Source organism: Coenobita brevimanus, chromosome 106 (genome assembly GCF_032717465.1).
Source record: "Coenobita brevimanus isolate Jiangsu-jjx chromosome 106, ASM3271746v2, whole genome shotgun sequence".
Lineage (NCBI taxonomy): Eukaryota > Metazoa > Arthropoda > Malacostraca > Decapoda > Coenobitidae > Coenobita > Coenobita brevimanus.
The window spans coordinates 12,181,943-12,198,665 of NC_137059.1; the positions used below are offsets into that span (position 1 = coordinate 12,181,943).

At 41.1% G+C, this 16,723-nt stretch overlaps 1 non-coding gene across 1 annotated transcript; it reads left to right on the top strand.

Annotated features, from left to right (window-relative positions):
- Positions 1–13,526: 13,526 nt before the first annotated feature.
- LOC145416593 (5S ribosomal RNA) lies at positions 13,527–13,645 on the top strand. The gene has a single exon (XR_013900306.1). It is a non-coding gene; the product is annotated as a 5S ribosomal RNA (ribosomal RNA).
- Positions 13,646–16,723: the final 3,078 nt, after the last annotated feature.

Consider the following 16,723-nt stretch of genomic DNA (forward strand, 5'->3'; position numbering starts at 1 on the left):
GCGTTGACGGTTATTATTCGTTATGTTGCCCACGCAGTGCCAACAGTCGCCCTCTCTCTCTCTCTCTCTCTCTCTCCCTCTCTCTCTTGCTTTTACTGTCGTGCTCCTAGACAACATAACTCACACGTTACGTTACAGAGGACACACATTTTTATGTGACAGGTGGGGACTGCTACAACACCACTTGATGCAGGGTTACCTGTATGTGACTTGACGGTGAATGACTTCCCAGATGGCTTCCTACAATCCAGGCAAACCTTATTATCAACTATCGGACGGCCAGTGGTTTAGTGGGTTAAGGCGCTGCAACTGGATGCGATGCATCAGCGATCAGTGCTATTTTTTTTTTTTTTTTGCAATAATATCGATAGTGTCGCATATCGTCTTAAATGCTGGTAGTAAACAGCCTAGCCCTGGGTTCTTACCTCCTGATCGGGCAATACAAGATTACTGTAAATGATTGAATGGATGGTAACTGTTTACACTGTATTTTATTTTCACCTGCATCGCAAGACGCTAGACATATTAGTAAAACCCAAGTTTATCACCCTGTCTTGGAGATTACGTAAAACTAAACTGGACTCAAACCACTAATCCTACAACAGCCCCTTTCACAGGGAACACATGCTTGGCACAGCCCCTACTTCCACCAACACTGTAGCCCATCCCGCCCAGCCCTTTGCTTACCCTTTGACGCAGTTCATTGTTTCATAACCGTCGCTTGTTTTGAGTTTACTGTGCATGTTGACTGAATTTATGTTTAATATGTTGGAGGAGTCCCTTTGTGTCTACCATTATTATTACATTCTTAAAACTCCCAAATGGAAGAAGTACAGAAGTACTAGACAGGTGCAGGGCCATATGGTGTTTAAACCATCATATGGGGCTTCACTGAAGTGAAACACTTGGCGTGTGAAAATCCTTAGTGTGAGACTGACTGACTAGACTACTAGAGACACTCCCGCGTCGAAAAATCAGAAAAAAAAAAAAAAAACGAGCTCCACAAGGGAAAGACTCAATATGGTTAGAAAATGTTATAAAATTGGTGAAAGTAGAGCTACTGTCTTAGCCTGTTGCGGAGAGTTTTATGCCCTGTGTAGGAGGTGGCCACGCTAGTATATTACTTGGAACTGGCTTTTTTGTTCATTTTTTCCCCTACAAGACTCGCTTCTTTTGCTTTTTGATATTATATACTTCGATAGTTGTATATATTATTTTTAAGAGAAGGATGGTTATTATTTATCGGCTGTACTGCAGTTTATCATTTGGTTCTTTTTAGTTACCTTTATAAGAAGTACAGTATTAGGGAAGTAAGGAAAAGTTGAATTATAATTTTAGCGTTTCAGGGAGGAGGCTTCGACCAAGGATTTAACCTCTTCAGTGTGATGATTTGTATTTTGCTGCCACAGACAAGGTTTATTAATTTAGGATCTGTAGTAGTTAACGAAAAATACATCTACGAACTGAAGGAGTTAACGAAAAATGCATCCTCGTGCTGAAGGGATTAACGAACAATACATCTACGAACTGAAGGAGTTAACGAAAAATGCATCCTCGTGCTGGAGGGGTTAACGAAAAATACATCCTCGGGCTGAATGGTTCAACGAAAAATGCATCCTCGTGCTGAAGGGGTTAACGAACAATACATCTACGAACTGAAAGGGTTAACGAAAAATGCATCCTTGTGCTGAAGGGGTTAACGAAAAATACATCCTCGAGCTGAATGGGTTAACGAGAAAGGCATCCTTGTGCTGAAGGGGTTAAAGAAAAATACATCCTCGGGTTGAATGGGTTAACGAAAAACATATCCTCGGGTACAAAGGATTAACGAAAAAACATCCTCGGGCTGAATAGGTTAAAAATACATCCTTGGGCTCTTTGTTCCCTAGGACGAATTTCTCGCCTTTTTTCCCTTCCTACAACCTTGGTCATGATTAGCGCTGAGGTGACCTTTTAATGGATGGAGGGGGTTATTGATCACTGATTCCCTGGCCAAGAAGCTTCCTATGATTAAGAAAAATCGTCTTCAGATAGCGGGAATAGATGCAAGATGAAGTGAAAGGGTTAAGAGGTTAGTGAAAGATATGTCTATTACTTCAGCCGCTTTGAACTTCCCCCAGACTGAGTAAAATCGTCTGGAGGTAGCGTAAATAGGCTAAAAGACGGTTTCTTATATTTCTTTAACTTTAATTTGGCCGCTTATTTTACAGAACCCAGCAGCAAAGTACCATAATACTACGGCTCTACATCCTTGCATGGCACTTCTTCGTGATTAGTAACACATTCTAGTGGTAATCTATTGTTACAGCTCGGCATTCAGGATGGGAAGAAGCCAGTTTTAGGCCAAGTTAAAGTGTACAGTAATTCCGTGAAGTGTTCAGTAGTCCGGTGAAGTGTACAATAATTCGGTGAAGTGTACAATAATTCTGTGAAGTGTACAATAATTCGGTGAAGTGTAGGGTAATTCGGTGAGGTGTACAATAATTCGGTGAAGTGTTCAGAAATTCGGTGAAGTGTGCAATAATTCGGTGGCGTGTACAATAATTCGGTGGCGTGTACAATAATTCGGTGAGGTGTACAATAATTCGGTGAAGTGTACAGTAATTCGGTGACGTGTACAGTAACTAGGTGAAGTGTACAGTAATTCGGTGAAGTGTACAATAATTCGGCAAAGTGTACAATAATTCGGTGACGTGTACAATAATTCAGTAAAGTGTACAATAATTCGGTGAGGTGTACAGTAATTCCGTGAAGTGTTCAGTAATTCGGTGACGTGTTCAGTAATTCGGTGAGGTGTACAACAATTTGGTGATGGGTTTTATTTTCAGAGCGTCAACAGTGCCGTTCGAACTATTTGGTAATTTTACTCTGTTTGAGTTTTTATGGAGGTTACAATGATTGGTTCATTTGAGATATTGTTGGCTTTCTTATATACCTTTTTTTTTTTTTTAATTATACTTATTGCCCTTCTGGTTCTTTAGGCTTTTTTTTTTTTTTTTTTTTTCTGGAGGGCGCCTTCATGTCCCGGTTATAAAAGGGGCCTTCAGCTCCCTCCCGATCTCCCGAATGGAGGATTGTGGATTACAGGAGGGCAGTGCAATCCTGCAGTCCACCGGGTTTACGTTGAGATAAGCCTGTGGTTGTAGCTACTACTACTACTACTAATGCTACCACTACTACTACTACTACTATTACTACTTGACTGGCACCATATTCTAGAGTTTGCTTCTTACAGGTCAACATACAAGATACAGAGATGGTAATTTTACGCCTCGTTAAAGTGAACAGATTATAGATTAGTTTGTCATTGCTAACTCTAGATGATTTTAGTCCGTTTGTTAAGGACCTACTGTACAGAAGTGAAGGGTTTATAGAAGGATTTATTTAACCCCTCCAGCTCGGAAAGTTCAATCTATGCCAAATAAAACCGTCGGAAGATAAATAAAAGACAAAATAAAATAAGCTGGGAAAAAGAGGCCGCTTGTCTAATAAAGGCGGTGTTTTGCTGAAGTGTTTTGTTGCGATCAGTCACGTTGGCGGTTATTACTCGTTGTCTGCCCACGCCTTGCCAACGGACGCTGTTATTACTCGTTGTCTGCCCGCGCCTTGCCAACGGACGCTGTTATTACTCGTTGTCTGCCCACGCCTTGCCAACGGACGCTGTTATTACTCGTTGTCTGCCCGCGCCTTGCCAACGGACGCTGTTATTACTCGTTGTCTGCCCGCGCCTTGCCAACGGACGCTGTTATTACTCGTTGTCTGCCCACGCCTTGCCAACGGACGCTGTTATTACTCGTTGTCTGCCCGCGCCTTGCCAACGGACGCTGTTATTACTCGTTGTCTGCCCGCGCCTTGCCAACGGACGCTGTTATTACTCGTTGTCTGCCCACGCCTTGCCAACGGACGCTGTTATTACTCGTTGTCTGTCCACGCCTTGCCAACGGACGCTGTTATTACTCGTTGTCTGTCCACGCCTTGCCAACGGACGCTGTTATTACTCGTTGTCTGTCCACGCCTTGCCAACGGACGCTGTTATTACTCGTTGTCTGTCCACGCCTTGCCAACGGACGCTGTTATTACTCGTTGTCTGTCCACGCCTTGCCAACGGACGCTGTTATTACTCGTTGTCTGTCCACGCCTTGCCAACGGACGCTGTTATTACTCGTTGTCTGTCCACGCCTTGCCAACGGACGCTGTTATTACTCGTTGTCTGTCCACGCCTTGCCAACGGACGCTGTTATTACTCGTTGTCTGTCCACGCCTTGCCAACGGACGCTGTTATTACTCGTTGTCTGTCCACGCCTTGCCAACGGACGCTGTTATTACTCGTTGTCTGTCCACGCCTTGCCAACGGACGCTGTTATTACTCGTTGTCTGTCCACGCCTTGCCAACGGACGCTGTTATTACTCGTTGTCTGCCCGCGCCTTGCCAACGGACGCTGTTATTACTCGTTGTCTGTCCACGCCTTGCCAACGGACGCTGTTATTACTCGTTGTCTGTCCACGCCTTGCCAACGGACGCTGTTATTACTCGTTGTCTGTCCACGCCTTGCCAACGGACGCTGTTATTACTCGTTGTCTGTCCACGCCTTGCCAACGGACGCTGTTATTACTCGTTGTCTGTCCACGCCTTGCCAACGGACGCTGTTATAAAGTTACACAGTTCCTATTTTTCATTTATTTCATTTTTTTTTTTTTTGCTTTTGTTATTTTTGGTTCTTATAGCTATCAGTTTCCACCGTTATTAGGGAAGAGATGATGATGATGATGATGATGGTATTGATGATGATGGTACTGATGGTGATGATGGTAATGGTAATGAAGATAGTAATGATGGTGATGATCATGCTGATGGTGATGATGGTACTGATGGTGATGATGATGGTATTGACGATGATGGTATTGATGATGATGGTACTGATGGTGATGGTGGTACTGATGATGATGGTGATGGTATTGATGATGATGATGGTATTGATGATGATGGTACTGGTGGTGATGAGGTATTGATGGTGATGGTGGTACTGATGATGGTACTGATAATGATGGTGATGATGATGATTATGCTGATGGTACTGATGATTAGTGTCTAGTGTTATATTCCATTTGGTGTTTTTTTTATTTGTTCTGTTTTCTTGCTGTTACGATTGGATTTATTTGGTTGCCATGATTTTGTGTTTATTACTGAATTAGTGTTGTAACGTGTGTAACCATTATTATATTTTCTTCTGTTAAAAATGGCTTTGTTTTGTTATTATGGTCTTATATTTATGCTCCCTCTGGCAAGGGTACAAGAAGCAAACCTACAAAGAAAATAATTTAAGATATTATATTGATGGTTAGGCTTGTGATGTGGAGCCGGGATTCTTTGGGCTTAAATGAGGAGTGAATGACGTTGTGGCCCACTTCACTGCACATGCTGTTGATAATTTACCCACGCTAGTAACTTTTCTTTCCTTACTTTCTGGATCCTTCCTTATCCCATAGCGTGGGGAAGGTGGTGATGAGCATGATGTACATTGCCTGTATATTCGTTGTGGACATATTATTTTGATGTGCTTTTGTTGATACCATTGTTCAGTTTTTATAACTAATATGGTAATGAAATCATAAAATCATTAACAGAAGCACTATCAAATAAAGGCTTTGTTTTTATGAAGGTCGTTCGGCCATATAATTTAATCTGAGAACGAGGAAGTGTAGACAAACGTTTGGCTTTGACGATAATTACTGACACTTGAGATGGTGATATAACACGTCTGGCCTCCCTGTATACACTTTGTAATGTGGGATGAAGATGGTCACCCCTAACCATTACAGGCGTCACACAATGGAACAACAGAAATGAGGAGGTTACTTGTATCACGCACGCCGTTTTGATAATATGATCCTTTCTTGCACTGAGAACTATTCAAAGTAACATTGTAGTCCTTTTCTTAGCAGTTTATTTTTTCTATTACACAGTGATATTTTCTTATGTTTATACAGTATATATATTACGGACATTGAGTAAATAAGACAAGAGGATATTGGAGTGTAATGCGCAGAATAAATAACTAAGGAAGAGGTGTTACACAGTCTATAAAGCCACTTAGAATACGACCCTCAGTCCGATGACCCTATATTTTATTTAGTTCCTTCACTATGATAACGTCCAAGTTTATATTACTATTTCCACCTCCAGACGACTGCGTTCAGAAGGGAAACCTGCCTAAGCATCTTCACTGCGGTGACTTATTATTACCGGTATGTTCTTTGATGTCCCCAGACGATTTTATTAATCTAGGAAAAGACTTGAGGGGTTAGTTATGACCTTGATATATCCCCTCAGTACGAGTAGCCTGTCCTGAGTTAAATAAGGAGGCATTTATCATGGGGAAAATACGTTAAAAATTGAAATTATGTTGTTTGCACTTTGGCCTTTCATATTGACTCTATTTTGGGTGAATAACAACACCAATTATTGCTCAAAAATATGTTATTTTGTCATTTATATGGAGCACGGGTCGCGCATGAGAGCCCTGATGTAGCGGGACACGAGGCTCAGAAAAAAAAAAGAAAAAAAGAAAAAAGAAAAACAGAAATCCATGTTAACACCGGTGTTGTGATGATCCTCCATGGTGACGTAATGTTTATCTCCAGTGAAGCCCCAGAGAGAAGCAAATTGCATATCCCACCTGCTGTATTATATCCACCTGCAATCACTGGTATTCTCCAGCACAATTGGTTACATGATATGGTGTACAGTTTGCAACTTTTACGGTATAGATTTCATTTTTATACATTTTTCCCTTCCTGATGATAGCGTTTCAGTGCTAAACTTCATATATCTAGGAGTAGATCAGTGAATATAAATTTTGCAAAATGTGTTGTTATATTTCAATGAGCCGTTCTGAAAATTAGCAGTCGCAGCACAAAATGTGATGAAATTCTGCTACTTATTAACAAATTTTGTTTAACCCCTTCAGTCCGATGACGAATTTCAGTGATATATTCTTGTTGCCACCAAATGATGATGTTCAACGAAGATCTTTCTTACCGAAGGGGTTAATGTAAACTGAATGTGATCACTCCCGACCTAAATGTTTCTTAAAATTTAATAAAGTTGTTTGGATATGGTACGAATCCAATAAAACATGCGCCGCTGGGGTGCAAGGGTTGCTGCTCTATATCCCTCATACCTAAACAGCCTCGTGTGGTATTAGTCACAATTATAATACAAGATACATATACAATCTCATTTTGACCCATCAGGTAGTGTAGAAGCCTCACGGGTCAGCTACTGTCTTAACTTGCAAGGCGAGGGTGACCAGCCTCGCACATCCCTGAGTGGCAATATGTGAGTTACAAACCTCAAGCACCCCTCGACTGCGTACACTTAACGGGTCCCATTTGGTCGGAGAGCCTTACCCCACTAGACCACCAGGCGTGGATTATAATACAGAGTTGATAGTTGCGGCTGAAAGGTTAAACCCTTCACTAAGATGAAAGTTTAGACGGTAAGAGTAAAATTACAATACATCATCGGGTTGAAGGGGTTTTTGATACCCTGATTCCCTGTTATGTGAACAAGTATAAAAAAATGATAATGTGTATGAAGATCCAAGGATGGAGTGCAGAGAGAGAGAGAGAGAGAGAGAGAGAGAGAGAGAGAGAGAGAGAGAGAGAGAGAAAGCTGAACAAAGTCGAAAAAGGAATAACATGTAATCCCATCCCTACATTTTTATGGGATACTTTTGTGTATTGTTTGGCTGGTTAATAATTACACCACTATCACGACACTTTTCGTTGCACTTACACTACACCATAATGACACGTATTGGAGGAAAGGAAATATTGAGATGGAATTACAGGTCCTTTTACTGCCTCGATATTGTTCCAGTGTTCTGTAGCGCGTTGCCATCTCTACATCTTCACACATTTTATTATTTTTTTAAATTTGTTTTATTGATATTTTAAGTCTATGCGTAAATAGGCTCCGAAGGCTGTTTCAAGTTTTTCATCTTAAGAACGTCGTAGTAGTGTCTATCTATTTATTGCCAGACGCCTTAATACCGTGAGAGGTGGCCACAGAGAAACGCCTCAATGTCGCCCTGTCCCCTGCCATTCACTGTCTTGCTCCCAGCTCACACCCCCCTCTGTCACATACCTCTCCACTCCATAATAATTAAGGCTCTGACTAACCCGCTCCAGTTCGGAAGTCTCTTAAGCTGATAACAATTTCCCACATGAAAGAGCACTGAGACAGCACAACACCCACGCATTGTGATTGGACTTTGACGGGTGCTTTGACTTAGTTCTGTAACCTTGACCTTTGACCGATTGTTCTCAGACTTGAAATGCTTCATCTTTGCCTGGCCATAAACCTCTCCACTAGTTTGGTTCAGAAGTGTTTACGTTGACCTTACTCTTTGACCTTGACCTTTGTCCTCTTGTTCTCAAAACTGAAAAATTTAATCTATGGATGACTCGAAATCCCTCCACCAAGTCTAATCCAAACTGAATATCAACTTTTTGAGTTAATGGGCCAACACTTTGAAACTGTTCTGTGACCTTAAAGTTTGATGGATTGTTCGCAGACTTGAAGCATTTCACCCTTTGCTTCCCCTTTACATTTCTACCAAGTCTGGTCAAAACTGAATCAAAACTGTAAAACTTGATCTGTTCCCAACCAATGTTACCTTTGATCTATTTCGGGCATTATCTACCGTGCCTCCCACCCCGTGAAGAATAAAACCATCGACAAAACCAAGGTTATCTGTTTTGCCAGTCCAGAGTTAGAGGGGTCTAAGAAAGAAGAAGAAGAAGAAGAAGAAGAAGTATATGGGGAAACTGGGATTTTTTTTTCATTTGTGTTTTAGCATGTGTGTTATGTTTTAGCTACTCTTGATGTTTTAGTATAGACAAGCATGAGGACTTAGGCAAGATGCTTAAAAAACTATAATACATACGTGTTTGGGAGTTACGAGGATTATAATTGCTAAGGCTAATGGGGACATCAGCACCATCCCTACACACAGTGTCTACCGCTACTGTGATAAGCAGTAATCACGTGTCATTAGTTAGACCATAATGCAAAGCTGATATGCAGTATAGATGGTGGGTATTAGTGCTCGAGTGGCGATATTTGACGGGAGAACTGCTAGACCTCAGCGAAAAAGCAGAATCAAACACATAAAAAATGATGTTATTTTAGTGCACGTAGCAAGAGAAGTAAAACACGTCACTGGATGAAAGAAGCTGACCTTTTTAATGCCTCTGATCTGTCGTATCTGAGTGTAATTGTGTGACATCACCAGAATTATAAAGAGAAGCTCAGAGTTAATAGCTGCAAAGGTTAAACATTTCACTCCGATGACGTATTTTGCATTCAGTTTTTGCCTCTGCCAGACGATTTTATTAATCTAAGGGCAGACGTGTTGTAGTGTAGGGGTAAATGAAGGCCATATACTGACCCGGTTCCTAAAGTCCAACCCAAGCAGAATATAATCGTATGGAAGTTAAAAAAAACCACACACACTGAAATGGACATCACAACCATGATGACTTAGTTTCGTTTGTTAACACCTACAGAAGTTATTTGAAACCTTTAGTAATGAAAGCATCACTTGGTACGTCTCTGCCAAGATTTGCGCATGGACTGTCCATACAAACCCATGACCTCGCTGACCTACAGTAATGTGTTCATCATCCCTTCATACTGTATCACTTTCAAAAGTTTGGTCGAAAACTGTCGAGAGGTTCAGGAGATATTGTGCACACAAAGATAAACTAAGTCGACCCCATATGACCTTGACTTTTGACTCCTTGACCTTGCTGACCTAATTAGTTCATCGTCGCTTCATACTGTATTATTGACAAAAGTTTGGTCGAAATCCGCTGATGGGTTCAGGAGATATCATGCCCACAAGAGTGTTACAGACCCACGGACCCACGCACGCACGCACGGACGGACAGACTAATCACTTAATATCTCCTCCATCATAGGTGGGCGAAGGCGTAATGAAGGGGGCAATGAAGGCTGCATCTAACCCCTCCTGTTCGGGAAAAAAAAAAAAACTCATCAACAAATGAAATTCGCCCAGGTAAAGCAGGATTAAAAAAAAAAGGAAAAATTGTTCTCGGGGGAGGGGGGAAGGAATTAACGCGTTTGATGCAATGTGTTTCTTTTTTCTTTCTTTTTTTTTTTTTTTGCGACCGTGTATATTACTAATTTCCATTTTGTTTTTGTCTGTGTCGTTTTGCTCGTGTTATATTTTCGAGTTATAAAAGGATGAAAGAAAAAACTTATGATCGAGAAATGTTTTTGGTTTGATGAAAGTGAGTGGGAGGTGTGTGTGTGTGTGTGTGTGTGTGTGTGTGTGTGTGTGTGTGTGTGTGTGTGTGTGTGTGTGTGTGTGTGTGTTTGTGTGTTTGTGTGTGTGTGTGTGTGTGTGTGTGTGTGTGTGTGTGTGTGTGTGTAGTTAAGAGAGTGAGGGAGAGTGTGTGTGTGTGTGTAGGAATTGATGGCAGCATGTGTGTGATGCTGAGAGGGATTATGTAGCGAGTTAAAGAGTGTGTGAAATGAGAGAGAGAGAGAGAGAGAGAGAGAGAGAGAGAGAGAGAGAGAGAGAGAGAGAGAGAGAGAGAGAATGGAAGTGAGAGTGTGTGACATCTACGAGAAAGTACGTGTAGACATCTACGAGAAAGTACGTGTAGACAGAGTACATGAAGAAAAGCTTTTTTTTTTTTTTTTTCATTCCAAAGATAAAGTATTATTAACGTGAATTACCTGACGTGTTTTTTAGTCTAATTTTGCTACTTCCATAATATTTTAAAGGGTATTTCATTATTATTATTATTATTATTATTATTATTATTATTATCATTATTATTATTATTATTATTATCGTTATTATTATTATTATTATTATTATTATTATTATTATTGATTAGAGAAGCAGCAAGAATTAACACCCACTAGATGTCCTCGGGGTTAAGAGGTAAAAAGAGAGAGTGTGGTAGGTTGAGGTAGGGTGAAAAGAGTGAAAAATTGGATGGTGAAAGAGTGAAGACGAGGGGTAAAGAAAGAGTGAAAGGAGATCCAGTGTTTTAAGAGAGAGAGAGAGAGAGAGAGAGAGAGAGAGAGAGAGAGAGAGAGAGAGAGAGAGAGAGAGAGAGAGAGAGAGAGAGAGAGAGAGAGAGAGAGAGAGAGAGAGAGAGAGAGAGAGAGAGAGAGAGAGAGAGAGAGAGAGAGAGAGAGAGAGAGAGAGAGAGAGAGAGTAGGTAAATGCAGAGTGTGAAAGAAGAGTAAAAGATGAAAAGGCAGTGTGAAAAAGAAGGCGAGATTAAAAGGTAGTGTGAAGGCAAGCAGGGTGTGATAATGAAGGAAAGTGTTGAAGGAAAAGTAGCGTGAAAGAAGAGTGACAGAGACGAAAAGGAAATTGTGACGGGAGAGTGTGAGAGAGACAGACTGTGTGGGGACATGATGATGAAAGAGAGAGAGAGAGAGAGAGAGAGAGAGAGAGAGAGAGAGAGAGAGAGAGAGAGAGAGAGAGAGAGAGAGAGAGAGAGAGAGAATATTAATTGAAAGAGTGAGATATCAGAATATAAAAAAAGGTGTGAAAAAGTGAGAGAAGTGAAACGAATGTGTCGGTTGTCAGAACAACAAAAAATAGCATGAAGAGTGCGTGAGAGAGAGGAGAGGGAAGTGAGTGTGCAAGGAGAGTGAGAGGCGAAATAAAGAGTGAGAGTGTGAGGCAGGTGCAAGGAGAGTGCGTGGGAGGAAGATCAATGTTGCGAGGGAGAGCAGAGAGTGAGGCAGAGTGGGAGAGGGGAGGTAATTCGAGGCTTTGAGAGAGGGAGTGGGAGGCAGAGAGAGGGAGTGGGAGGCAGAGAGAGAGAGAGAGAGAGAGAGAGAGAGAGAGAGAGAGAGAGTCTGTGTGGGATAGAGTGTAGGATATGAAAGAGGACAGATGAGAGGCTACGAGAGATGGAGGAATAGACTCTCTCTCTCTCTCTCTCTCTGGGCCTACTAAAATATACATAATGGAGGAAGCAGCACATGAAATACGAGAGAAGGAAGTAAATTTAACAAGGAGAAAATAAACGTAGACTTAATTTCAGGATCCAGCAATAAAACAGCAAAGGGGAGGCTGGGGACTGGGAAAAGTCGGCTGTATGCTTTATGGAAACCAAGTGGTGAAGTAGCACATAACAGAGAAGAAATTATCGAGTGGTGGAAGAATTTTTTGATCACCTTAATTTCTAAACAACTCAGACGACAGAAATCCCAGCCATAACTACAGAAGTGACAAAAACAGCTTTGAAAAGTATGAAAAGAGGTAGAGCATCAAGAGAAGGCGGCATCACACTAGTTTTAATCAAAGATGCAGGAAATGTTGCCCTTGAAAAACTATCAAAACTTTACAAAATGTCTCTGAGAAGGAAAAGTTTCAATAGCCTGAAAAGATGCAGTAATAATCTTAATACATATGAAAGGAGACTTGAAAGATCTTAAACACTACCGACCAATTAGCATGTTGTCAGTTATAAACAAATTATTCACAGAGACCACCACCAACAGAATTTCAGGCTTGCTAGACTCTATTCAGACTAGCAGGCTTTTGAAGTGGATTCTTAGCAATCGACCTCATGCATACATCATCTGAGAAGACAAGTGAAAACAAGAAACCTTTGTGTGTGATGTTCACTGATTACGAAAAAGCCTTCGACTCAGTAGAAATAATTTTGTTAATCCCCACCATACACAGCGATCAAAACACAAGACACGCTCTGGCGAGGAGAGAGTGGGTGTAAAAAAATATGAAGTCTTCAGACTGATGGGATGAACCCTCTAGACAGCGGAAATTTCCCAGTAGCAAGTAAATTTAATTGGTTAAGCCAGAGTGAAATAGATGAGTCGTCCCTGAGGTTTAAGGGTCAATAATGCCATCGATAGATCGTTTCGTGTAATTTGTAAACGCCGGCATGACAGGACAAATAAAAATGGTGATCGAAGCTTATAAATGAATGATAAGAGTGAATGCACAAGCCGCACAAAGGACTGTGCAGCCTTATCCTGGTGGGCCGAGGAGGAGCCCTACAGTACAACCTTTTCTGGTCAGTATATTTCTGCATTCAGCAAGCAAGCCTATACTGGAGAGGGACACCTTCACGGGGTGTCACTGATATAAATCACTGATATAAATGGATGGCTCTACTGTCCGGTTGTACAAACGTCCCTTAGTTCCAGTGTAGAGATTCAAACAATCTGTTCATGCGCAGCTTACTCCGCCCCCAGAATATGACTCCTACTTTCTATTCTGTCTGCGTCACCTGGAAATTGGTCTCTCTCTCTCTCTCTCTCGACCTCTTCCGTTCCATACGTCTGTCCGTCTCTGTAACTTCCCAACATTTCAGTTTTTTCTATTGGCATTTTCAAGGGAATGCATTCATTTAAAGTGACTGCAAGAATTACTGTCATCAGTGTAGGTTGGAAGCAATAATATTTTGTTCCATTAAACAGTTTTTCTTAATAGCAAATCACTAACGGCCATACCACGTTGAGTACACCGCTTCCCATCCGATCAGCGAAGTTAAGCAACGTTGGGTCTGGTTAGTACTTGGATGGGTGACCGCCTGGGAACACCAGATGCTGTTGGCATCCCTACGTGTCAAGTGGGGTTGGTGGAGGATTAGTGCCCCTACCTGTAAAACAATTAACTCTAAGCCCTTGGCCACCCCGTTTGGGATACATAGCGTCTGGCAATGAATGAACGAATGAACTTCACGCATATTACAATTAATCTATCACCACATCACCATGAAATTAAATTACGAGTTTTATGGCAAATGAAAATATAGTCGTGGTACAATGATAATGCTTTAGAGTTACATTTGAATGATTGGTTTCACAGTCATTTATGTTGCCTGTCACAAACACTCTGTGGTTTCTTGGTGATAATGTTTTGTCGAAAGACAAGATAATCCTATAGATTTGTTACGTGAACATCTGATGTTCATAACTGAATGTTAATCCCCAGTTAATTAATCTTATTCTAATTGATCACTTTTCACTGTAAAACTATTCACTCACTACATATCTTGTTTTGCTGGCAGATTTTGATCCAGGACTGCTCCAGGCTTTAACAACTTTTTTGTTTATCTTTTAATTGGTGGCGGTGTCCTTGAAGCTCGCTTTGCAAATCTCGTACACACTGGTCGGAGCGGAAGCGCCTTTCATAGACACGGCCGTGGGAGGAAACCTCGTCCCTCCGTCCACACAAATGTATCCACGTTAGTCTGGCGATTTTATCATTCAGCATGGGAAAGCGTCTCAGGTAATGACCATCAGATGCCTTCCCAAAAGACCCAGACACACTGCACACAGTGAAATGTATTATAACTTCATGAAATGTATAAAATAAAGCAGGCCATAGGTCACTCTGGGCTGCTGAAAACACACTTTTGTCCTGCTGGGTGCCGGGTGGTGCCCTGGTGACGTCACGGGTCAAGGCGACCAATCATAGATCATCTGTGCAAAACATTCCTTATTTGGTCCAGAGATGAACACACGGTTTGAGTCTCGACACTGATCGTACCATAAGAGTTAGCCTGGTGTGGAGATAGCTTCAGACGATTTTTTTCAGCTGTGGGGACCTCTCAAGCTGAATGAAAAAGTATCACGATAGCAAAAATATGCTAGAATGAAAAAAAATATGTAAATAAATTATAACGTTCACGGGAAGATGGATTTAGCTCAAACACTTTCGAAACTGTGGAAACTGGCGTAGGAAACAACGAAAATTTACAGTCAAGCGCACAGACCATTTTTTTTTTTTTACATGGATTCTTTTTTGTTTTTGTTTTCATGATCACGTCTTCTCCAGTGTTTTAATCCAGCTAACGTAAGACAATTTAATTCAGCTGAGGGTGAGTGACGGAATTTTGAGAATGCTAAGATTATCATCATTAATCCTTTCATGATCGGGACAACTTTACCATCTTTTTCCAGGTAACGGCCTGCGATTATATTCGAGTGAGTGGCTCATATAACCCTTAAGGTTTAAAAATACATCTTTCCAATACAGCGTCATAGCAAGAGATTATATTCAGCTGAGTGGGGAAACTTGTCTTGGCGTTTCGAAATAAGTCTTTGCAACAAACAACATGCCCACTAACCCAGAAACCCTTAAAGTCATAGAATCTAGCGTAGGGAAAAATAGAGGTGTTTGAAGGAAGAGTCAAAATCAGCGCCATTCCTGCCAGGCCATAGCATTACTGGAATTTACGAGCTGTAATTCTAGTGTTCCGGGGCAAAGTGCTTAGGTCGGCATCAAGTTTGGAGAATTACATGTTGGGGATCTACACACGCATTGCCACAGCCCCTTACCCTCCCTGAGACCTGCTGGAAGGCTATGTGGTAGATGTTTAGCAGCAGCAGCAGCAGTAATAGTAATAGTGGTCGTCGTCGTCGTCATAGTAGTAGTAGTAGTAGTAGCATTGTTATTATTATTATTATTATTATTATTACTATTATCATTAGATGTAGTAGTTGTAGTTGTAGAAATAGCAGTAGTAGTAGTAGTAGTAATGTGAACCCAATGGACTGTAGGTTGAAGTTGCCCTCCTGGAGCAGTCCACCATCCTTCTTTTTTCGGGGAATAGGGAGGGAACTGAGGGACGTTTGTATAACCGGGTAGCGCCACCACCCGGTCATAACGGTGTCACCTGGTGAAGGCGTCCCTCTCCAGCACCAAGACAGATGTTTAAAGCGTACCGAATAATAAAACTGAAGTATGAGGGTGCTGGAATTATGTGGCTGATTAACCTCATAATGCTGTAATTCCAAAAGTTTATGTTGGTAGTGAAAAGTGTGTGATATTGTCGTTTATTTTTGTAATAAGTTGTTGTGAAAAGATCGTTAAAATGATAGGTGAGTTGTAGCAGCCGTGGCTCAGCGGGTTAGAGCGCTCTGACCAAAGGGTAGGAGGTTCGAGTCCACCCAAGTGTCATTGGTAGACATCAGGAAGGGCATCTGTTCATAAAGATCTACACGCTGCAAAACCAAAGTCCTTTACCCAAGGGCAACTCTTTAACCCTTATTGAAAAAAGGAGACACGGTGTAAAACTCCCTCCTCCCTCCTCCCCCCCCAAAAAAGCGGGTTTTAAGTGTCTGGCAGTACCCTGAATTGACATCGTAATTTAAAATTTTACTGTTGTGATTATGTTAAAATAAAATTGCCATAACAGAGTTTTACGCAGGTGATGGGAATATTTTTCAGTACTGCCTATTTTTTTTTTCCTGATTCTTTTTTAATTCTCGGTTTATAATGAAAAAAAGAAACGATATTTTGTTAGATATTGGCTTTTTTTTTTTTTTTTTTTTTTAAGGGTATAGTTGAGATACAATTCAATACACTAGCATATTACTTTAGTCTTGCTGCTTCCGGACAAATTTATCCAGATGAGGACAGCCGTTTGGTAAGTTAATGGAGGCTGTCTACAGCTTCAGTTTCGAAAGCAATTCTTTGATAAAAAAAAAAAAACTTTCTGTCACATACAATCTAATACTCTCTTATGCTGATGACTCGACCCTTCATAGTTCTTTCACATTTAGTACCTCCTTTACACAATCTGATATTGTAAATTCCCAAATAAACACAACAATTTCTCTGAACCAGGACCTTTCTAAAATTAACCAATGGGGACAAACAAATCTGGTCACATTTAAGGTTCAGAA